Genomic DNA, 24667 nt, shown 5'->3' with positions numbered 1-24667 from the left:
TTAAAGAATTTAAGAACATTTAAGTACAATAAGTACATATTCCCTTGCATATAATTTTGACCGATGAGTGAGAGCAGACTGAATTCAATCTCAGAGGCTGTTTGAGAGGGTTATGTGTGGTCTTTTTCACCACCGTGTTTCAGTCCACATCAAGGGCTTTTCTATAGCTGTTGGGCTCTATTGATAAACAATGGGTTGTCTATTTAATGGAGCTCCAGCAGTGCCCACCCAATCTTCTAAGGGAATGTGGCACTGTTCGTAACAGATGCCAAAGACCCCAGTGGCACAGTATTCAATATTACAAACCTAGAATTCAAGAATCCAAATGAATAGTTTGGAAAAGTGATCATCCAGTGATTGTCCAGAAATGTAGCCACAACATTTCTAACCGTTTACGGCTCACTAATCAAAGGCACAAAGTAAAGCCCCTGATATGGTGTCGACAACTGATTTTACCAGTCGTATTCCCCTCAATAGGCACCTGCTGTTTGAGTGAACATGAGGGTGACCTCAGTGCTGGTCCACAGATAGGGCAAATACACTGAATGAAAAGAGAGAGAAAGAGGGAATGTGTGCAAGGAATTTTAATGGAGTTCCCCCTTTGTTGCATCTCTGAAACGAATGGCCACTCCTTACAAAGCAACCATCTGAGTAAAGTGTCCAATCAAATATGAAAAGCAAGAAAGGGAGTTAGTTAGAGAAGGTCTGCATCACGGCTCATACCAGGATGCAGGCGTGTAGTTTGGCAGGGACCAAGGATTTCCATTAAATAGCAGGTTTCAGGAACAAGATAATTGTTCTAGCAGAACTGACCCCCTCTCACCTATTCCTCATTCCCTCTTTCTCCTCAACTCTTTCACTCTACTCTCTTTCCCAGCCCATATGTGGTCTATCTCTCTTCTTCCAAACCAGAGAGCTGGAGGAGAGAGTCCACGGGTCATTTTCACACCTTAATGAACGAATACAACAGACATTGCAGCATAAAGCAACATTCACTGTGCTTAAAAAGTTCTGAAATGCATGCTATTTATGTTAATTTACATGTTAAAACATAGATTTTGTGTTTATTATGAACATGTGGAAACATATTTGAGTCAGTTTGTCTTGCATCTACAGGAGTCTGAAACAAAGTGCGGAAAATAATTTTGTGTTTTGGATGATGGTCCTTGATATGGAATATTGGTGTGCCCTCATCTTGCCAACCATTTGTGAACAAATGATTCTTATGAACCAGTTCTTTTTTAATGAATCAGTCAAAAAGATTCACGATACATCTCCAAACTTGCTCATGAGTTTAAATCAGAGCCGTTCACAACCGACTCTTTCACTGAACCATCAATTGAGTCATTTTTCCAATTCTGATTCTAATTGAATTGGGAACTAGAGGTCTGCACGGGACAGATTTTTCAGTCCCTTCTTCTGCTCCCACATTTATGTTTTGTCACGCTCCCACCCACAAAAGCCTATAGGTTAAAGTATACATATATTTTTTCAGTACGTCCATGACATTTCAACATGTTAGCCAACCACCTAACAACAACCTACACATCCCAGCGTAAATGCTAAAAAAAGCGTCTACATTCACAAAACACTGTTAATTTGAACAGAAAAGCTTATATAGGGTACTACATGCATAATTTGGCATGGCAGAAAGCGTGCAAAGAGCACTCCTTTTATAATCACTAAAAATCTGTCACGCATTTTAGTTCATCACAATCTCACAAAGTTCTGTTATAATCAGTGAAGCTGACCGCACAATGAATCTCGAACTCGGCACTTAACAAAAACTCCAGTGGATTATAACTTAAACAACTCTGATTGGCCACTGCGTTCAATAAATCAACAGATATGTTTGGGATTGGCTAAATTGCTCAACACTGCTACAAGTGTTGTAAATAGAAACCTTTGATGCTCTTTGAAAGCGCACACACAGATACACACTGAATCGCTTGCCAAATCTGTTTCTCCATTATGCTATTATTACGAAGGAAAGCAATCAGAATTCCCTCTAAAAGCAATCAGAAGCTGCAGAGGAAGGCTAAGCTACAACCAATATGCAGAAGTTCTTTTTATTTAATGTTTTACGTCTGTTTTTCATAAATTCATTTATATTAATAAATACAGTAATATAAAATAAAAACTTTATATAGTATTGCAACAATAAAAACTGCATATTTTCTATTTTTATGTTAACAATAGGCAAATAAAATGGCACAACAGTGTTAATATATTATTAAACAAATTCAAATAATAAAAAAAAGATGTTCTTGGTCATTGTTTAGCATAATGAGGTCTAATTGGTGGGGGGAAAGGTAGAAAAGAACCATGCATGAGAAACCAATTTGGTAATTTGGTGTAATTTGACAACTGCGAATAGGAGCCCTTTAATCTGTAGCCCTGCTAACTCGCCCTAACAAGCATAAACATTGCAATTTGCATTAGTCTAAACTAGTTTAATCAAGATGTTGTGCCAAATTCTCCTCTATACCTGAACATGCTATTACTGTGTTCCAATTGCAGAGGCCTTTCTTTATCTTACATTGGAATGGATCTTGTCATCTATGATGAAAACGGGCCATGCCTCGGAAATCGTTAAGCCATTGATACGCAGTCTTCCCAGGACCTTTTGAAGTCAATAAGGCTGATCATAATCTCATTAATAGTGACTGGCCTGCACATTCTAGGGCAGTCTGCCTCCATCCGAGGTTGCACAACAGCCATCATTCATCCCTCCCCTGAGAGGCGCGCTTTGGCTAGAGCTTTTATTTGGGTGGAAACGTGTCTTTGGCATTTTATCTTCTGGCTTATCAATTGTTGCTCTGCAGTGATAGGAGCTCAAATTATTGTTAGACCTGGATTCTCAGACTGAGTGAAGGGAGGGAGATGTAAGGAAGAGGAAGGAGGCTGTTCAAGGGAGTTTAAGAGGAGCTGAGCTGTGTAAGACAGAGTGGTTTTTGACATGAGGAGTGAAGGCTTGATTTGTTTTTAATTGGCTGTGTGGTGTCGGCATTGAGTAACGGCGGTACGTTTATGGCCTCATTATTTTAAAGCTCCTGTCTAGATGAAGTGAAAACCAAATGGAGCTGTTCTGTGTGAGAGGAGGGATCCAGACCACTTTACCGGGTATAAAACAGTGGCTGACACCACAAGTGCTAAGGAAAGGTGTCATTAAGCCATTACTGTCAGAGAACAGCCAAGAGGATTCTTGTATTTGGAACAGATGTCTTGAATGCACATTTTTGAAACATTGTGGTACTGAACATGGCACAGTGACAAATGAGGGTGCACTCGATAAAGTAAAATAATGACATATTATCCATAAACCCTTGAATACATGTGCGTGTACACATCGTATTCATTCTTTTCAAATAATAAAAAGAATATTTTGAAAGGTTAAGAAAAGTGTGTATATATGTGTATATATATATATATATATATATATATATATACTGTACAGTCCAAAAGTTTGGAACCACTAAGATTTTTAATGTTTTTAAAAGAAGTTTCGTCTGCTCACCAAGGCTACATTTATTTAATTAAAAATACAGTAAAAAACAGTAATATTGTGAAATATTATTACAATTTAAAATAACTGTTTTCTATTTGAATATATTTCACAAAGTAATTTATTCCTGTGATGCAAAGCTGAATTTTCAGCATTATTACTCCAGTCTTCAGTGTCACATGATCCTTCAGAAATCATTCTAATATGCTGATCTGCTGCTCAAGAAACATTTAATGTGTACAATTGTACAAAATATTTGTGTACAATATTTTTTTTTCAGGATTATTTGATGAATAGAAAGTTCAAAAGAACAGTGTTTATCTGAAATCTAATCTTTTGTAACATTATAAATGTCTTTACTGCCACTTTTGATTGATTTAATGCATCCTTGCTGAATAAAAGTATTCATTTCTTTAATTTCTTTAAAAAAAATAAAAAAATAAAAATTCTTACTGACCCCAAACTTTTGAACGGTAGTGTATAATGCTACAGAAGCTTTGTATTTCAGATAAATGCTGTTCTTTTGAACTTTCTATTCATCAAGGAAACCTGAAAAAAAGTACACAACTGTTTTCAACATTGAAAATAATCATAAATGTTTATTGAGCAGCAAATCAGCATATTAGAATGATTTCTGAAGGATCATGTGACACTGAAGACTGGAGTAACGATGCTGAAAATTCAGCTTTGCATCACAGGAATAAATTACTTTGTCAAATATATTTAAATAGTACACAGTTATTTTTAAATTGTAATAATATTTCACAATATTACTGTTTTTTTACTGTATTTTTAATTAAATAAATGTAGCCTTGGTGAGCAGAAGAAATTTCTTTTAAAAACATTAAAAATCTTAGTGGTTCCAAACTTTTGGACTGTACTGTATATATATATAATATATATATAAAATACAAGATGATAACTAAATAAAAAACGGTTTTAAATTACAAAAAGTCAGAATGATGTCCTGCATGGTAGATGCACATATTTGAATTGTAACATGCTGGTCTACCCAGCGGGACATAAGTTGGCATAAACTTGCAGCATGTCTCATAAAACGTTCAAAAATGTAAACGTTTGGGAGAAAGAGAAGAGCAGATATATGGATAAATCTGAAAAAGCATGACGAAGCGAAAGATAGCTCAATTCAGTCCAGTTTTCTGTGCGCACACAGAAAGCAGCATCTCAGACATCAGCACACAAGTACTAAATTGAGCTCTTTTTCGCGAGCTCTTGAACAGACAAATACACACAAAATTATGTCAAAATGTCTGTTATGGCAAGTATTCATTTAAACACTGTCGGTTATGTCTTAAGTGAATGTAAACAGTTTGGAGAATACTGGATGTGTATCAGTGTATTGGATCCGTGCATCCGGCCTTAAAGTGACAGCAGCCTAATAAACCTGCGGCTGTCTGTAATTAATGTTAATCAAACAACAATCAATGTTCTTGACTAAATAACTTTAATAAGGGTACATTTATATTTAATTTATACAAATAAATATGTCTGCTTGAAAGAATGAAGAATGTTGTATGCAAGTTGTTATAAAAAATGCATATATCATTAATTAAGAAGAAGACCATGTTCTTGTTTCTTTATGAGAAGTGGCTTTATTTAAAGGTCACCTATTATGCCTATTTTTACAAGACGTAATTTAAGTCTCAGGTGTCCCAGAATGTGTCTGTGAAGTTTTAGCTTAAAATACTTCACAGATCATTTAAAAATCCATGTTGTAAACACCTATTTCTGACTACAGTCAAGAACAGGCTGTTTTTGTGCATGTGCCTTTAAATGCAAATGAGCTGCTGTGCCCCGCCACCTCTCTAGATCACAGTTCCTGCCTCAATCGTATTCTCTGCCAAATACTAACAAGACATCTGCTTGGTTTTGATTGTCATCTATATCACTCTCATGGACAGCATAGTTTTTCTTTTATCATAAATGTTTATTATTTCCATGCGTTTTAAAGCTATATCAGTTTATATTTCTAATGGATCGTTTTCTGAGCGCACTTACCTGAAGCGCACGCACACAGTTGGCTGTCAGACGTCAAGTCTCGTGAGTAACTTCTCTTTCACATTTTTATTTTTTTTTAACTGTAAAATACACACAAGGTTCTGTCAAAAATACACACAGTTCACATAAACAGTCAGTTATGTCTGTGAACGTAAATAGCAGGCAACATTACATAAATCGTATGTGTATATTAGTTCTGTGGTACATTCCCTTCAAAAATAAAACTAATCCACTGCATTCAGTGGCTCAGGTGTCAGTAAATGAAGACTGTTATGTTCACTCTTACATACAACAACAAAACGTCTCAATTACTAACAGACATTGTTGTTGCTACAGCTGCTTGAGCGCAGAGAAAATGGCGGACAGCATACAGCCCGCTGAGTGTGGAAACTATGGTAATACAGGACTGTCAGTCAGTGGCCGTGGGCGGGGCATGAGTAATGTGACGTCACATTACTCAGAGAATCAAAACGGCTTGTCTAATGAGGCTTTGGTTTAATGGGGATTTAAAAAAAAAAAAAAATGGGTGGATTTTTATCATTGTAGGGTGGTTGTGTTCACACACTGCCTACACACTTTTATATCCAAACACCTTATTAAAGTGGATTTAGCATAATAGGTGACCTTTAATTTTAAAGGTGCCCTAGAATCAAAAATTGAATTTACCTCGGCATAGTTGAATAACAAGAGTTCAGTACATGGAAATGACATACAGTGAGTCTCAAACTCCATTGTTTCCTCCTTCTTATATAAATCTCATTTGTTTAAAAGACCTCCGAAGAACAGGCAAACCTCAACATAACACCAACTGTTACGTAACAGTCGGGATCATTAATATGTACGCCCCCAATATTTGCATATGCCAGCCCATGTTCAATGCATTAGACAAGGGCAGCCAGTATTAACGTCTGGAGCTGTGCACAGCTGAATCAACAGACTAGGTAAGCAAGCAAGAACAATAGTGAAAAATGGCAGATGGAGCAATAATAACTGACATGATCCATGATATCATGATATTTTTAGTGATATTTGTAAATTGTCTTTCTAAATGTTTCGTTAGCATGTTGCTAATGTACTGTTGAATGTGGTTAAAGTTACCATCATTTATTACTGTATTCACGGAGACAAGACTGTCGTTATTTTCATTTTTTAAACACTTGCAGTATAATGCATAAACACAACTTCATTCTTTATAAATCTCTCCAACAGTGTGTAATGTTAGCTTTAGCCACGGAGCACTATCAAACTCATTCAGAATGAAATGTAAACATCCAAATAAACACTGTACTTACGCGATTAGACATGTTGCATGACGAACACTTTGTAAAGATCCATTTTGAGGGTTATATTAGCTGTGTGAACTTTGTTTATGGTGTTTAAGGCAAGCGCAAGCTCTTGGGGCATGGAGCACGAGATTTAAAGGGGCCGCGTACCCTGAATCGGCACATTGATAATGATAGGCAGTTAAAAAAATGAATAAAAAAAAAACTATGGGGTATTTTGAGCTGAAACTTCACAGACACATTCAGGGGACACTTAAGACTTATATTACATATTTTGAAAACATGTTCTTCGGCACCTTTAAGATAAACATGTTATATGTCATAGCAGTTAAATCTGTGTCTGTATTGCATGTTCAAACCTTAATATCATTCATATTAACAGGTTAATAGATGTTTTCTTTAGGAGTATATAATGAGTTTGGAAGTTTGAGAGAAATGCTTTATATATATTTATATATTTATACGTACACACAGTTGTATCATCCTGATATAATATGCCCTTCAAAAATCTAAAAACCAAATAAATTTAAATAAAAAAATATATATATTAAAAAAAAAAAGGTTATTATAGAAGAGGAGTATTCAAGTCATTTTGTTTGAATTGCATTCTAATATATATTTGTTTTTAAAATGTAATATTTTTAGACAAGAAAAATGAGCAACAAATCTTTATTTAATTATTATTATTATTTTTTTTTTATTTTATAAAGAACTACAGTACCTCCAACTGGCTTCATGGGAGGTTAACAAATTATCCTGTTTAAATTGAAAGATTTGTTATTTAAAGATTTATGTTTGTGTTTGTGTGTGCGCCCTGTGTGTGGTCGCCCATCATACTTGCTCTCAGCTAACATCTTGATTTTTAACAGTGTTTCTAAGGAGAAGAACCTCCTCAGTGCTCGCTGACCTGCTGACCTCTGCAAGTGCTTTGTAATTAGTCCCATTTCCCAGGTCGGCTTATGTCAACAAGTGCATCCAGTGGGTGGTGCGGTGTCGTGATGGTCTGATGCTGACAGGTGTTTTATTCACTGAGGGCTGGGAAGTGAAATATGTCTACAGTGGAGGCTAGGCCCAATAATGTGCAAAAAATGAGCTCCTCTCCAGCTCTCAAGATGTTATAGGTCACATTCCTCTGACCGACACAAGCTCATAAAACTCACAGTTCTCAGAAATGTTTCCAGAGAATACAGTATGGGGGAAAATACACTTGCATAAATAGGCCACATATGTAATATATTTGTTCTGCCATTATGGAATGTAAACTGTAATTCAATGATGAACATCTCTGTAAAGAATTTGTCATATCTTCATATATAAAGGAATTTATTTTATTAAGGTGCAGTGACACACACCACTTTTTTATTGCGAACATGCTTTAAAAATACAATGACTTGAATCAACTTGCACATGTTTTTAATTTATGAATTAAAATCAATTTGAGGCATAAATTTAAACTTTTCTTGAAAATAATATGAACTTTGTTATATATACAAGCATGAATACAAAAAATGAGTACATTACAAATACAAGAACTTGGCCCATTTAAAAGATTGATGGTGTAAGATTTTTTTTTTGTTTTTGAAAGTTTTTTAAATGTTCACTGTGGCCGTAAAATACAGCAACATATTTAAATTATTACAATTTAAATGAACTTTCTATTTTAATATATTTTGCGATGTCACGTGTGTCACATAATCCTGAATGTCACATGACTTTTGATCAATTTAAAGGGATAGTTCACCCAAAAAATGAAAATTCTGTTATCATTTACTCACCCTCAAGTTGTTCCAAACCTGTATGAATTTCTTTCTTCTGCAGAACACAAAAGAAGATATTTTGAAGAATATGGGTAACCAAAAAGTTAATCTGCAGAAGAAAGAAATTCATACAGGTTTGTGAGTAAATGATGACAGAATTTTTCATTTTTGGGTGAATTATCCTTTTAATGCATGCCTGTTGAATAAAAATACCATTTCCTTTCCAAAAAAAAAAAAAGGTTTCAACAGAATACTTGCTGAGACAAGATCACATTGATGCTGATGCACATGGTCTACCGTCCCACAGAATTATTTTCTGAAGCTAGCAGGAATGTGCCTTTGTATTAAAATATAAATGCTTTATATCAAATCAAAGGATATGGATTTTGTATATGCAAGGGGTGGCAGAAGTTGTGAGAGGTATTCAGCTGTAAGATCAAACAAAATGGCTTTCATGTTGCTGCCCACAGTCAGTAAAGCAGTCTTGTGTTTCTCACACAGAGCCTGCACAGTGTCAGCTGTGCTCCACAGTTTCTCTTTTTCTTCCTTCTGTTTCTCTGTTTAAAAACAGACATGCTTTTAAAATAAAATTGATGGCAAATGAACTAGTTCAACAAGCTTTTTGAGTTTCAGCAGTACCCATACTGTCCAGTATTCTGTCTAGTTATCTTTAGTCATAACTGGCTACTGCTGCTCTCAAAGGACACATTTAAAACAGACCACATGTGCAGCTTTTCCAGGGTGCTGGTATCCAATCAGAACCCATTCTGGGTGTCTCAACCAAGGCTCCGTTTCAGAGTTTTTGTATTCCCCATTAAAATTAATGAATATGTCTCGAAAGAAACACTTGATGTGGTGATGTGATGCACATACATTTTACAGACATTCTGTTCCCATGTACAGCACAACAGCTCCAGATACTTTATTTCCACCATCTGTCCAAATTGAAATATTATTTAGAAGTATCACATATTTGAATTGATTGCAAGATGCTCTCAAAACTAAGTCTTTATTTACCTTATTCACCTAAAATAAAGTTGTTAACAAGTATTATATTGTTACAGCTTTTTTTCACAATTTGTGATCTCATAAAAATTTAATTTTTATTCTGAAAATAAAACTGAATTTTTGTATGTTTACCTTTTCTCTCTTTTTTTAACGTCTTATATAAACTAAAGGCCCATTCACACCAAGAACGATAACTATAAAGATAACAATAAAGATATAGTTCTAATCCATTCTAATTTAAGGGTTCGCGCATTTAAAATGGTAGACGATATTGCGTAGAAGTTAATCGCAGAGTTCCAGAAAAAGCCACCTCTGTTTGACAAGTCAAACCCCTTTTTCAAAGATACTTTTTCAAGGATATATGGAAAGCAATCGGTCATATCCTCGGAATAAATGGTGAGAAGTATTAACGATGAGATCATTATGCCAGACTAGCAAACAGTGTAACATAAAATTACCTCGGGTATCCAGCTCTAGTTTAAACAACGTTGTCTTGCTTCCTTTGAAGTTGCAGCGAAAAAGACTTGTTGTTTTTATTCCACTATATTGACTTCGTCAGCTGAATTCACTGTTAGATTAGATCGATTACACTAGCTATTCACTCAAAACATAGCATGCTGAGGACATCTGCTGGTTAAAGCCATTTAAATGCAACAAGAACAGCAAAACATGCTGTAAACACTGAAACTGCAGCGTGAGCTTAGAATAAACAGACCATTATTGTTCGTTGATGTGGACGTAAATATAGTTATCGTTATAGTTATCATTCTTGTTGTGAACAGGCCTTAAGACTCGTAAACAAAAACCTAGATTCACTTGTTAGCTGGATATGTAGTAACGTAGTCACTTATGGCGTCATTTGGCTCTCAGATCTCAACAGCCAAGTACCAGAATCATTTCCGTGGAAAACAGAGTATCTGTCACGACAGTTCTCTCAGTCTTTGAGTACAAAGCACCCTCCTTTTCTAGACCTCGCCTTTTACTGGAGACACAGGATGTCAGCAGAAGTGGAACATGGCACAAAGTGCTATTTAAAGCCATTAAAGATCAGGTTTGTAGGCCAGCACTGTTCACTCCAGGTTGCTGACACAGGTGATTCATATTACGGGAAGGGTATGAGGGTCTGACCATATGATTTACCGTACAAGGGTGGCTGATTTGGTCACTCAGATGACTCTGTACGTCTTCATATTATTGCCCGTGCCATTATAACTGTTTTTCACAAACAACACTTCCAGAAACCTGGTAAATATGAGCAGGACACTCCTCACCGTACTCATTCTCTACCACTTGTTTTCACTAATAACAATCTCAACAGTTGTATTTTGAGTGCAAGACCTCTTGTGAATGTCTTCATGATTTATAAAAGCTGTGTTTGCCCACATTTTTCTGTCACTTTGAAGTAAGTAATGAGTTCTCGAGAGCCGTCTACACATCCCAGGTGCATTGCTAGACTTCCAGACTTCTGTTCAAATCAGTGTGGATGAATTTACATTCTTAATTGAGCCAACGGTCAGAGTTTTGCTCCCTGTACTTGTTAGTACGATACAATCTGATTAATTGGAAGCGTTCTCCTCCGGTCAGCAGACGCCTCTTTGTTTTCCTCAACTTTTGGATATTTTAGTGCATGAATAATCAGACAGTCATTACGTCTAGCCTGGCCACACAAGACACACAAGCCCTTTTATATGGTTTGGCGTGATTGCAGGAATGCAATAGAACAGGTGGAAATGAGTTCTTGAAGGTGTAATTGTCTGGGTTTAGTCCATCTATCCATTTTTTTTTTGTTTTTCAGTGGTGTTTGGGAGAGCCCCAGATATTTAAACAGCTCATTAGCTGTAAATTTGCTTTAATTCTGGTCTGTTTACGACTGGAACAGATGTGAAAATCATTCCGTCTGCCTTCCTCGAATTAAATCACATTTATGAGTTTTGTGGCAATTAGAAACGACTGTTTCTCACCTTCTCTGGCAGGCTTCGCCCTCTCTATCCGCTCTCCTAACAATGGTCCCGTATTACATCGTAACTCACTTAAGGAATCAACGTTCAGGATGTCAGACTTGTGATTCGAATCATATCATGTCGTGACATTCCCGCTTCATATCTCATCCACAACGAATGACACGAATTCCTTGTTATGAGTTGCAGCTGAAATGGTTCACTGCCAATGTTAAATTGTCTCCAGGCTTGTTTCGTCATTCATTCCCTCGTTAGGTGGAGGCAGAAGTGGACCTCGCCACAAGAAATGCACAGGAAACGAAGATGTGAAGGTTGTGAGAAAATAGGAGGACAGGATGCAGATGAAAGTATGGGCAGAAGTATTGTCTTAACCCTCCTGTCCGACTCCAGGCCTGGCTTAGATTTATGCTCCTCCTCCTTCACAGTTTTGGCACATCTGGCGCTCTGCACGTGATAGTGAAGGGAAAAACCTGCTCCCTCCCTCCTTCCTCCAGCCATAGAGCAGGAACAAGGTCTTATTTTGCCTGTACTTACCAATAGAGACTTTGATTGTCAGTAATGAGGCCTCTGCTCATGGTTCAGTGGCATTGTACAACTTCTTGTCTCGTCATGTTTGTTTTTCCTTCTGAAATCTGTAAGGTCTGATTATTCATATGGGGGTTGTTGAGGGCTGTTGGCTAATCGCTTTGTCTCGCTCATGAGAGGAACCCACATAGCAGTCTGCTGCCAATAGTCCTGCCGTTATGAAGTTTGAGACATTGTCTAAAAAGGTAAATATTGTGTTTGAAGTCAAAACACTTGTTGGTTTGGTCATGGCTTAATTAATGTCCACTGATATATTAAATGTGAGTTATGTCTCTGGTAATAGATTTTCACTGAATGTTATTGCTTGTTCTCTTGTAACACCTTATATGCACTAAAATTGCTGTGTGATACTTCACCTGACCTGCAGAGGACAGTACGGAGTTTTGTCTTTCTGCTTTGAAGGACAAAGAAGACATCTTTATACTTTTTCAAACTCAAGTTGTACAAATGCAGGCATCTTCTTACCTCCTTGTACAAGCACTCTTCAAAGTTCATATCCATTGTTGCTTCTTCTGGGTTTTCTGTTGTTTTTATGGCATTTTTCTTCTGCCTAGTTTTTGAAAGAAAACTTCTGTTAGCATTGCCACAGCAATATAAATCTCTTATGCTCAAAATACAGTAAATATTGTAACAGCAATGTTGTGAAATATTATTTAAAATAACTTTTTTAATATATTTTAAAATTTAAAGGATTAGTTCACTTCACAAATAAAATTTTCTGATAATTTACTCACCCCCATGGCATCCAAGATGTTTGTCTTTCTTTCTTCAGTCAAAAAGAAATTATGGTTTTTGTGGAACATTCCAAAATTTTTCTCCATATAGTGGACTTCAGTGGCTACCAATGGGTTGAAGGTCCAAAGTGCAGTTTCAGTGCAGCTTCAAAGATGAGGAATAAGGGTCTTATCTAGCAAATCGATCAGCCATTTTCTAAAAAAATCAAATAAAAGGTATATACATTTTAACCACAAATGCTCATCTTGCACTGCGCCATGCATTACGTAATCACATCGGAAAGGTCACGCGTGACGTAGGTGGAAGTACCGTGGTAGGTTGAAAAACTCGATCTCATTTTCTCCTCCTTCAAAATAACTTCAAAATTGTCCGACATTGTTGTTTTTTTGTTTTTTTTAAAGATTTATTTTTGGTGTTTTTGCCTTTATTATGATAGGACAGTGACTATACAGGAAGCGAAGTTGGAGGGGGACGGGATTGGGAAAGGACCACAAGCCGGGACTCGAACTCAGGTCGCCCGAAGCGCATTGGCACTACATGTCGGCGCGCTGCCCATGAATCCATGGGCGCCAACCCATTGTTGTTGTTTTTTTGTTTGTTTTTTGTTTTGTTTTTTGTAAAGGCCGTTTGACTTGGTCTTTGCACATTCACTTTGTAAACACTTGCTTGGTACTTCTGCCTACGTCACGTGTGACCTTTCCAGTGTGATTACGTAATGCGTGGCACATCACAAAGCAGTGCAAGATGAGCATTTGTGGTTAAAAAGTATATACATTTTTATTTTTTTTAGAAAATAACCGATCGTTTCGCTAGATAAGATTCTTATTCCTCGGCTGGGATCGTGTAGAGCAGTGGTCTCAAACTCAATTCCTGGAGGGCCACAACTCTGCACAGTTTTGCTCCAACCCTAATCAAACACACTGATCCAGCTAATCAAGGTCTTCGGGATTACTAGAAACTTTCAAGCAGGTGTGAGTTGGAGCTGGTTGGAGCTAAACTGTGCAGAGCTGTGGCCCTCCAGGAACTGAGTTTGAGACCACTGGTGTAGAGCCCTTTGAAGCTGCACTGAAACTGCAATTTGGGCATTCAACCTGTTGGTAGCCGTTGAAGTCCACTATATGGAGAAAAATCCTGGAATGTTCTCTTCAAAAACCTTAATTTCTTTTCGACTGAAGAAAGAAAGACATAAACATCTTGGATGACATGGGGGTGAGTAAATTGTCAGGAAATTTTAATTCTGAAGTGAACTAGTCCTTTAATCCTGTGATGGCAAAAAATGTGCTACGATTTTGTCCAAAAACATTTATCCATTTTTGCAAATTTACATTTAATTTCATATCAGTACAGAATACAGAACTCTTTAAATGCAGTGGAGCTCTAAATCAAGCCATTCTGATCATCAATACACCTGTAGAGATTCCCACTGTCCTAAACAGTGTAAACACTACATGATTCCCTTTAGAAAGAACATTTCTTACCATTTCACGGTTAATTTCCAGAGAGGCTGCACATGCTGGCTGGACCACCCTGCCATCATTCAAAGTTATTGCCCACAATTGTTGCTCCCTCCCTAGTGAACAATTAAAGATTAAAATCCCACCATATTCCCTTTTCCAGCAAAGATGTTTCCACATTTTACATCTCCCCATTGCATCTCTGTTCCGTCTGTCATCATGACAATAATCAGTAAATAACCAAAATGGCAAAGTGCTTTCAGTGATCCCTGAATGTTTCTCATTCCCTGTCCTCCTCTTCATCTCTCATGCCCCCCACCCCCACACACACCATCCTATGTTTTTTCCTCTCTCTCGCTTTCACCCCAGACTGTGTCTATCTCTCTTTGTGAGTATGATGGTGGTAAGATTTCATTCCTTTAGCTGTTTACACAGAGCTTTTACAGGCCTTTAAGAGTCAGGGTGAGACCGGGGCTAGGCGTGTTGCCTTACACAATGTGCGCATCGGACAATACAGAGCCTAATCTTCCAAATGGTGCTGGACTGGGATCGGGGATCTGAGGACTGGTCAAGGGGAATCCCTAGGGCAAACCAAAGTGATGTAGTACTGGTGTCACGATAGGTCAAAATAGCTAAAGCCTTTTGAAGAAATTGCACAATTGTAGAAGTTAGTCCATGAAGAAGCCTGGCATTGATACGGCAAGTTCTTGTAAGCTAAATGGAAGTCAGAACAACAATTAAAGAGCTGGAACAGTAACGTCTGGTGTGGGATACCGGCCTCTCGGGATCTGTATTTGTTCCACTTTCGAGGTCCAACTGGCAGTTGGACTTTTGTGCTGGTAACAAACCCACTGTTTTTTCAATTGCATCTATTTAATCTCAACTGGAGGTCCTGTGAAAGGGTGAGGTTTAAGAGCAGAGAGGGAATGAAAACCTCACCTCCAGGAAATGGAGGAGAGAGCACATTTTCCAGAAGCTTGGGGAAATGAGATGTTGATCCCACACCGTGGCTCGAAGTTTCCTCTTACCGCCCGTTCAAAAATTTGTCAATGATCCGATTCCCAAAATGGAATCTTGACCATTCACACTCACGTGTATATGAATGACTAAACCCTTCTGCGTGCAGGAAACACTAAAAAGCACGCTTCAAATGAAAGATGTCCAACATGGACCTCCTAAGTTCTTTTGATCATTTTTTGGTCAAGAGCGTATGTGTGCACAGAGGTGAGAGCAAACTATAATTCATTCCAAATGCTCACGCACAGAGTCCCACCCCTAAACCACAACACACCCACACTTTGAGAAATGGAGCTCACAGTCTGGTGCAATAATCCTTCATACATTAGTTTCTGTCAGATGGGTGGGGTGGAAGGTGTCAGTCAAGTTTGAAAAAAAAAAAATGTATGAACCCTTGTGAGTTGCTCATTGTGAACCTGTAGAGCTCTGCTTCTCTTAAAATACCACATATCCAGGGGTCAGTTGGTCTGTCTGTCTATCGATATAAAATTAGTTATTTATATGATTTTTTTAAATTTCTTCTCTTTTTTATTTAGATTTATTTTTGTGATTTTTGCTTTAATTTGGATAGCATAGGTGGACAGAGGACAGGAAGTGAAATGGCAGTGAGAGGGGGTGGGTCGGGAAGGGACCACAAGCCAGAACTTAAACTCGGTTCACCAAAGTACAATCGCGCTACATGTCGGATCACTGCCCACAAGGCCATCAGCGCCAACAAATTATTTGAATTTCTAATCATTTTACTTCCACTTCCTTTCAAATCCGAATTGTAATTCTACATCCTGTTTGCTACTTCATTTGAGCTTCTGAAGTAAATATATTCATGCATGAATGTAAATTCATACTTTCAGTGTTTCTCCAAGGTTTTTTCTAATACAGTGTTGTGCGTTGACAACATAGACTTGTAAAGAAAAAAAAAAAGGACAACGCACTTTCACTCTCTTCCATTGTAGAAATGTGAAGCCGCCAATGTCCAAATATGGCGCTGACATCTTGGACTCAGAAAAACTGTCAATCATGACGTCCTGTTTTTATAGCATCAGAAACTAATCCCAAACTTATTTAAAAAACGAACACTCAAACTTATACCTAAAAAAATTATTTGAAGTGTAATTTGATTTAGTTTGTCTCATATCCCATTAGATTACACAGAAAGAGCAGAATTTATTAACTACACTGCATCCATCCACCTGGGGGCGATCGAAACATTTGGCTTCACTTTTCAGGACTTGTGCGGCACACTTGGTTGACAAACAGTTGAGTAGATTGAAAAATGTGCTTTTGGACTCCAGAAAGTATTGGTTGAGTAGTAAGATGTGTCAACATCCTGCAATGTGCGGTTTCCCATATATTTTTCTCTCTGGGAATGATGGAAGAGGCTTCAGAACAGTGTATCCCCACCTCAGACAGTGGCTTTGGCTGTGGTTTGCGACCTGTGATGCTAATATAGATGGCCTTTCATCCCTGTGTCTCACCGTCTGAGATCCTGCTGTCTGCCACAGAACACCACAGCTTTTCATCCCCTTGAGGGGGTTTGACAAAGATTTCCTGGCTCTTATTAAATCATAATCTCCAAACTCTCTCACCCTTCACTATCATCACAGCGCCTGAATATTTTTCTCTGCCATCCAGACTGTGAGAATTCAGTAGGATTTCCATGTGTCTTAGATACACATAAGACACAATGATACAATGATTTTAAGTAGTCATTTAGCAGACACTTTTATCCATCCCCCTAGAGCAATCTGGGATTGAAGGAATAGTTCAATCAAAAACTAAAATTCTGTCATTATTCATGTTTTCATGTCTTTCAAAACTGTTATCCAGCTGTTATTGTTTCTCCAAGCTGCTTTTTTCCATGAAAGTGAATGGTGACCATATATCATCACAAAATGCAAACTATATTAACACCCACCCAAAATTAGGTTAATAAACATGTCCACCATCTCAAGATTTTCATTGAATACCACATAAAGTGTAGTCTCTTCCTCGCACAAAGCTATTATATGACTTCAGAAGACATGAAATGTAGCGCATGAGTCATATTTGATTACATTTACTGAGGCTTTGTTGTTGTTGTTGTTTGTTTTTTGGGGCTTGGTGCAAAAGTACAGAGTGAACAGCGTCTACTTTTGAGTTCCACAGAAGAAAGTCAGTAATAGAGGTTTAGAACGACTTGAGAGTGAGTAAATAATGACAACTTTCATTTTTGATGATCTTGCACAATGGCATGGTGGTTGATCTTGACTTGCTCTTGAACCAGAAACCTTTTGCTGACTATGCCACATCATCCCTAATTAGCATGTCAGATATCTGCAGTGGGTGGTGAGGGAGGTGTTCAGAACAATCACTTTTCTATTCTGCCGTGGACAGCAAGCAGACCGCGTCGGCCAGCACCAACACAAGCCGTGTTAGTTTAGCTAGCGTTTTAATGGCATGTCAGCAATGGATCAGAATTTCATAGTAGAAATGAACCTGCAGGTCATTCGCTCTCCTTCTGGAAGCGATTCACACTTATGACCAAGTCCGAATTTTTCCAGCTCTTGAGAACAGCGAACCTTTGGATTAAGTGTGATTTCCCTGGTGTACGCCAATTATTTGGTACTCCTTAAGTTCACACCCTGTATAGCTGAAACAAGTCTAAATCCATGTAGCCATTGGCCTGGGTTCCAGAAACGTCTAATTGTGCCTATTTGTACAGAGGAAAGCTTGTCCTTTGTGACTGGATGAGCTGAATGAAAAATATTTGGATGATCTGAGGGAAGGGCAAGATTTAAGTACAGTACTCATTTATCATTCTCATTGCACACTGGAGCCGGACTGTTCCTCGTTCTGTAAGAATCCCGGAGTAATCTTAGCTTGACAGAATCCTGGGGCCCCACATTCACATCAGACATAGGTATGTACATGTTATGCATCCAAGGAGTTCACCTACACATGTAGGTCTTGCTCCACTGACGAGTGCCACCCACATGGAGGAGTAGAGCAGGCCATTCGTCATTTAGGCTGAATAAATGGCACAGGCTGCGGAGACAAAACACAGCCAGCTGATGACTGCTCTTTGAATGCTCTGTCTCAGCTCCTACTATACACTTCAGTGTCCTTTGTTGAAACTGGAACAACATCCCAATCAACATCCCATACCAATAAGATTTGAGGAACAAGTTTAAAGTTTATGCCAAGTTTAGGCTTAAAACCAGGGTTGGGTGCTTCTACATCAGTGTTATTCACCTATCATTTCCCTCTGATTTTAGGGATAAGGGGTAGGTTTAGGGGTAAGGATAGGGTTAGGACTAAATTTTCACACAGGAATGTTGTTCCAGAATCAACAAAATATGTCGATCCAGGAACATGTCTTACTTGGCAAAATCACAGTCACCTTCAAACCTGTATGACCTTTTTACTGGTCTTTTTAGTTGTAATTTACTGAAAATCACCTTCGGCCCATTGTTAACTGCTTCAAATGGATTAAGTCATTGAGTTCTCAACAACCAAATCAGTCCGATTGGTAGACAAATCATCAAAGTCATTGGAAAGATCTGTTACAAAAGGATGATTAATTTATAAAAAGGACTATTTTTCTTAAGAACATGCAAAGAAGAGCTACATGTAGGATTGATGTCAAGATAGATGCGTAAGGGCTACTTTTATGGCACTTTTACGGTCCTGTTTACGATCTGTATTGAAGCTTAAAAAATGCTTAATTAAACCTTTAAAAATTGTAAAAACCATTGAAAAAATGGGAGAAAAGTCATACAGGTTTGGAACAACATAAGCGTGAGTAAATGATAATGAAATTTTAATTTGTGGATTTGTGGTATCCAGAAGTATCTTGGGTTTCAAACAATATAGCTTACAGTAAGTTTACTTAAATTACTTGTTTAATTGGCTTCTTTTTTTCTTTAAGCATAAATCTAAGAATATTATGTGAGATTTGTGTAAAACAGGTATGAAAATAATTATTTTGAAACCTCACACTTTTACATCTCTTATGGAAGCTTGTTTCCGCCACGGAATAAAAAAAAATCAAAAGGTAATTGTGATAATTCACGATTCGTACCTTTTTTCTCGCAATTGCGAGTTTACCCTAATTCTGACTTTTGCCTCAAATAAAGTTCCAATTTTGAGAAAAAAGTTAGAATTGCGAGATATAAACTCGCCATCGCGAGAAAAATCGCCAGGATTGCGAGGTTATATCTAGCAATTCAGACTTTTTTTCTCAGAATTTAGGGATGTAAGCTCGCAAAAGTCAGTTCACAATTCTAATTGGGAGTTTATATTTCACAATTCCGACTTTATAATTTGCAATTGCAAGTTTATATCTTGCAATTCTGAGAAAAAAGTCAGAATTTCAAGCTTATATCTCGCAATTCTGACTTTATTTGTCAGAATTGTGACTATTTCCCGGAAGTGCGAGTTCATATCTCAGAATTGAGTTTATATTTCGCAATTCGGACTATATAACTTGCAACTGCAAATTTATATCTCACAATTCTGAGGGAAAAAAGGCAGAATTACGAGATGTAAACTTGCAATTCCGAGAAAAAAAAGTCGCAAAACTTTATTATTTTTTATTCTGTGGCGGAAACAAGGTTCCATAGTCTCTTGTGTGCACAAATTTCCCTCTCATAGAATTTTAATTTGTTTAAGGGTGTATAGGTATTTTTAACAGAAAACAAGACAAAATTCTAATTAAGAAAATTAATTTTGTAGTGAAAAAGAAAGAGATCAGAAAAAAGGAAAGAGAACTGTGCAATTGAGAGAAAGAGACTGCCAGCTCAACCTCAAAAAGACATATAATGGGAAAGAGGAGAGATATGTTGAGAGAGAAAAGGAAAGGGAGAGAGAAAGTGAGAAAGAAAAAGTAGTAAGGGGAAAAACAGAGACTGTTGACAGAGCAGGTGAGGAAGGACATGGGGATCAGATTGTGTCTGTGTCTGAGGAGAGAGTAGGGCAGACAAACCCAGACATACTCAGCAGGAATACAGCCAGAGCACAGGTCATGCCAGTCAACCAAACTGCTCCTACTTGTATTATTACTTACAAATATATTATTTTCATTGGAGAGGCTATCTAATATATGTTTATATTTTTATTTATATATTTAGTATATTTATTTGTATATGTTTTATTTGTGTGCTCCCAAAAATTGGAATCTTATTCTGTGTTCGAAATTGCCCCCTAAACCCTACATTATTTCACTAATATAGTCCACTTGAAGGAGTAAATGAAAACGAGTGTGCAAATTCGGACACTGAGTGCGCCGGAAGAACTGCTGCATTTGAAACTTAGCAAACCGGCAGCTCCAGTAGTAATGTAAAGATTTATTTTGAACTCTATCACAGAAACTAGCATGTATAAACCTTAATTAATAATCAATTAAAAAGGAATTTATACCTGTATGATATTACGCTGTACCCACTGTCACGGTCGCCATCTGTCTCACCTTCCCTGAACTCCATTTCCCATCATCCCTCCTATCCCTTCCCCTCATCACCTCATCACACAAGCAGCATATAAGCACACACCTCACCTCACTCCAGTGTCCGGTCTCGTTCGCATGAAATGGACTAACTCCTTGTATTCGCTGTGTAAATTTTCTCCAAGTCTCCTGGTACTTATCTCCTACGATCCTCCAGCGTGTTCTCCTCGTCTTTGTGTTCCATTGTCTTCCATTGAGTGTGTGTGCATCCCTCCGTCATCCATCCATCCATTACATCTGTAAGACAAATACTGTTTCAGTATCTTCATCATTGCATCTGCATTATCTATCATCCAGTTTACTCACCTGCATCGTTGTATTCACCTTCTGCTGTTGTCAATAAACATCATCCTTTGATTTGATCTGTTCTCCGAGTATGTGTCCGTAACACCCACATTTGGATGGATGGATGGATGGTTCAGCTGCAGGCTCCATGTTCTGGCGAGACACAGGAGTTCATTCGGCACGACCCTCAAAGTGCATTATGGGTATTCTCTAGCCATTGAGTGTACATCAGTTGTACACTCGTTATTGCAGATTATGGGATAAAATGAGTGCACTTGATAACGTCCATTATGGTTTCAGACACCACTATAAATGGCTGTCCCCTCAAATTGCACCCTATTTAAGGGTATGGGAGCGATTTCTGACACATCCTTAGTATGTAATCTGTCTCGCAGTTGTCTGTTTATACACATTCAGTGCCCTCATTCTATTTATCATGTATTTGTTCATATACTGTATGGTCTAAGAAAACTGTCCCTCCTGGCATCAGTCCTGATTACGGCGCCTTTAAATATCTTTTTCATATTCATGTGGAATAGGAAAGAATGCGAGCATTTTCCTGTAAGCTAAGCTGATTTTTTTTTTTTTTTTTTTTTTTTTTTCTAACACCTGGATTGTATTTGGAGCTGTCTTAATCAGATATTTCTCCACAATTAACAAAACAAAGTGCCTCTCAGTTGGAGGGCTTTATTCTTTTAACTTTTTCTCTCTCCACAGCCATTTGTCTGGCTCTTAAAGTGTTCAATATGCTCAACTCAGATGCCCTGCTTTGTTTTCCATCATGATGGACTACATTACAGAATAGTTTAATTCATGAAGATGAGCTGGATATATCAATGCATCTTGCACAACAGGCCCATTTGCGACGGAGAAATATAGAGGGGGATTAGATTCTGTACACACCTAAACACATCAACCCTCCACAAGCCCCTGAAGAGATGCGCTCAGCCCGTTAGTCTTAGGGCTGTGTTCACAAACCAAAACATATTTGATTGAGCCCTGGGATCAGAGTTCAATTGGACCAAATCAAATTATGAAGACACAAAATGAAAAAATCTTAAAACAGTGGGCTGTTCTAACAAAATAAGAATATAAGCAAAAAAGCTGACCATGACTAATAATGAACTATTCAGTTTTTGTCCCAGATGGTGTAGTTAGAGGCACATCCTGATATTGCTGAGTTAGATGCGTTCCTGAGTCAACATATTTTGTTGATCCTGGAACAGCATTCTAGTCTGAAAATTTAGTCTTAAAGGTCCCATGGCATGAAAATTTCATTTTATGAGGTTTTTTAAAATTAATATGAGTTCCCCTAGCCTGCATATGGTCCCCCAGTGGCTAGAAAAGGCGATGAGTGTAAACCGAGCACTAGGTGTTTTGCTTCGCGTTTGAGAAAATGAAAGCTCAGACGACCCAATCTGTAATCTTCCCCATATGTCGTCATAAGGAGAAAGGTTACCTCCCCTTTCTCTGCTTTACCCGCCCATGAGAAAATGAGCTACTACAGTGAGATTCGAGCACAATATTTTTTTTTTCCTCGAGAGACATCACGGCTTGTAAACGAGCGAATCATGGCAGTTGCTCAGTGTTTGGATGTACAAATGAACACCTTAGTATTTTTTTAGTTCCTTCATCTGAGCCTATGAAGAAACAGTGGGTTAATTTTATTTTCTCTGGTAACACACCAACTTCCCATAGTTTTGTATGTCTGCGCCACACATTTCACCGACCACTGTTTCCTCAACGTGGGTCAATACAGCCCAGTTACTGTCGCTAATGTAAAGGTAGACAGCATCAAGTATGTGTGTGAATACACACACTGTAACGAGAGTGTTGTACATTCTTTGTTGTTTGAAACCGTTCTGCTGTTGGCGCAGGCGATATCCATATTTCCAGATTGCAGAACTTGATGTAATTGCAAAAAGATTGTAAAAACTTTTAAGATTTATGAAATATAAAATATGTAAACAGATAAATGATGTTGGCATGGTAGCACATTTTCCACAACGGCACCTATCCGAAAAGGTATTTGTAATAATGGCAGGACTAATTTAGTTAAGCTGGTTAGTGTCTGTAGCTGATAATTATATATATAATATATATACGATAGCAAATCAGAGCAACATGAAGAGCCAACAATGTAGGCTAGCATTAGCTACATGATAATAACTGTAACAGCATACATAAACTAACAAGTACCGTATCCAGACACAATGTTTTAAACTTACCATTCGGAGATGTCCTGCTGTAGCCGCTGAGTTGCAACTTCTTCATCCGGATTAGATTCTGGGTCAAACTGAAAGCTTGAATGACTGCTTGTCTACGAGCCATTGCGATACAACCACTGTCAACATTAGCGCATGGTACCGTGGCCGCAAGCTGGTTAAGGCCACACCCACCCTCCACCTTGCCCCGCCTCTCTCCTCCTCATTAGCATTTAAAGCTACAGACCCAGAAACGGCACATCCTGAGGAAAGCTCATTGTGGGACTGGCTTGTAGTGGCTGAAATTCTGCACCAAGGCTGAATTTCGGGAAAGAGACTTCAGATACAGTACTAGGGACCACTTAGGCCTATATAAAAGCATCCAAAAAGTAGCATGTCATAGGACCTTTAACTCTATTCCTACCCCTAAACCTAACCCTACCCATAAGTTATCCCAAAAATCAGAGGGAAATGATAGATGAATAACACTGATGTAGAAGCACCAATTCATGATTTTAAGCCTAAACTTGACATAATCTGTAAACTTGTTCCTCAAATCTGATTGGTTGATTTGAATGTTGTTCCAGGATCAACAAAAATGTTTACCCAGGAACATGTTGAACTCAGCAATATCACGTTATGCTAGTTAGAGCATCGACCAGCAGGGGCTACTTGGGTCTAACAGAGGCAACCTAGGTTTATTAGAGAAATGTGCCTCTTCTTATATGTTTGCAAAACTCCAAAAATGTATTTTTGTGGTACATTATTTTCAAATGTGATTAGATTTGATTAATTGGTTTTGGATAAAACTAAATGCTCTTTAGCGCCACTTATTGGACATTGTCAAAAACGGACACACCTAGCTAGGAAAGGAAGATAGGCTTGTCACTTTCAAAATAATGCAGTTTTCTTGCTATTTCAATTCAGTTTTTCTCATCAGTAGCATGTCATCACTTTTTTGCCATTATTTGCCACTTAGTCAAATGCTGTTGTATATCACATTATCTATTGTTAAGTACTGTCTTTTTAAGTTTATTAGTATTTAGATTTTAATATTTCTTGTTAATAGCTTGTAGTTTAGCTAGCTAATTTATTAAAGTGTAGCTTGATGGTAGCTTTAAAGGGGACCTATAATGCCCCTTTTACAAGATGTAATATAAGTCTTTGGTGTCCCCAGAATGTGTCTGTCAAGTTTCAGCTCAAAATACCCCACAGATCATTTATTATAACTTGTCAAATTTGCCCCTATTTGGGTGTGAGCAAAAACATACCGTTTTTGTGTGTGTGTGTGTGTGTGTGTGTGTGTGTGTGTGTGTGTGTGTGTGTGTGTGTGTGTGTGTGTGTGTGTCTTTAAATGCAAATGAGCTGCTGCACC

At 37.8% G+C, this 24667-nt stretch overlaps 1 protein-coding gene and 1 long non-coding RNA gene across 10 annotated transcripts in view; one reads left to right on the top strand and one right to left on the bottom strand.

Moving 5' to 3' along the window:
- col8a2 (collagen, type VIII, alpha 2) overlaps positions 1-24667 on the top strand; it is a 136078-nt gene that overhangs the window by 93155 nt on the left and 18256 nt on the right. The window lies entirely within an intron of this gene.
- Positions 7024-23785, bottom strand: LOC125274928. Of its 6 annotated transcripts, none has more exons than XR_007186348.1 (6): positions 23317-23785; positions 21110-21241; positions 20855-21040; positions 14329-18345; positions 12581-12665; positions 7024-9121 (listed from the first exon to the last, which is right to left on the bottom strand). It is a non-coding gene; the product is annotated as an uncharacterized LOC125274928 (long non-coding RNA). The 6 variants fall into 6 exon arrangements; XR_007186345.1 differs by lacking the exon at positions 7024-9121 and having other exon boundaries at positions 9709-12665; positions 14329-14420; positions 18257-18345; positions 20850-21040; XR_007186347.1 differs by lacking the exon at positions 7024-9121 and adding an exon at positions 9709-12506.

This window comes from Megalobrama amblycephala, linkage group LG9 (assembly GCF_018812025.1).
Source record: "Megalobrama amblycephala isolate DHTTF-2021 linkage group LG9, ASM1881202v1, whole genome shotgun sequence".
Taxonomy (NCBI): Eukaryota; Metazoa; Chordata; class Actinopteri; order Cypriniformes; family Xenocyprididae; genus Megalobrama; species Megalobrama amblycephala.
The sequence above is the reverse complement of the archived record's forward strand: the minus strand, read 5'-3'. Positions and strand labels throughout refer to the sequence as shown.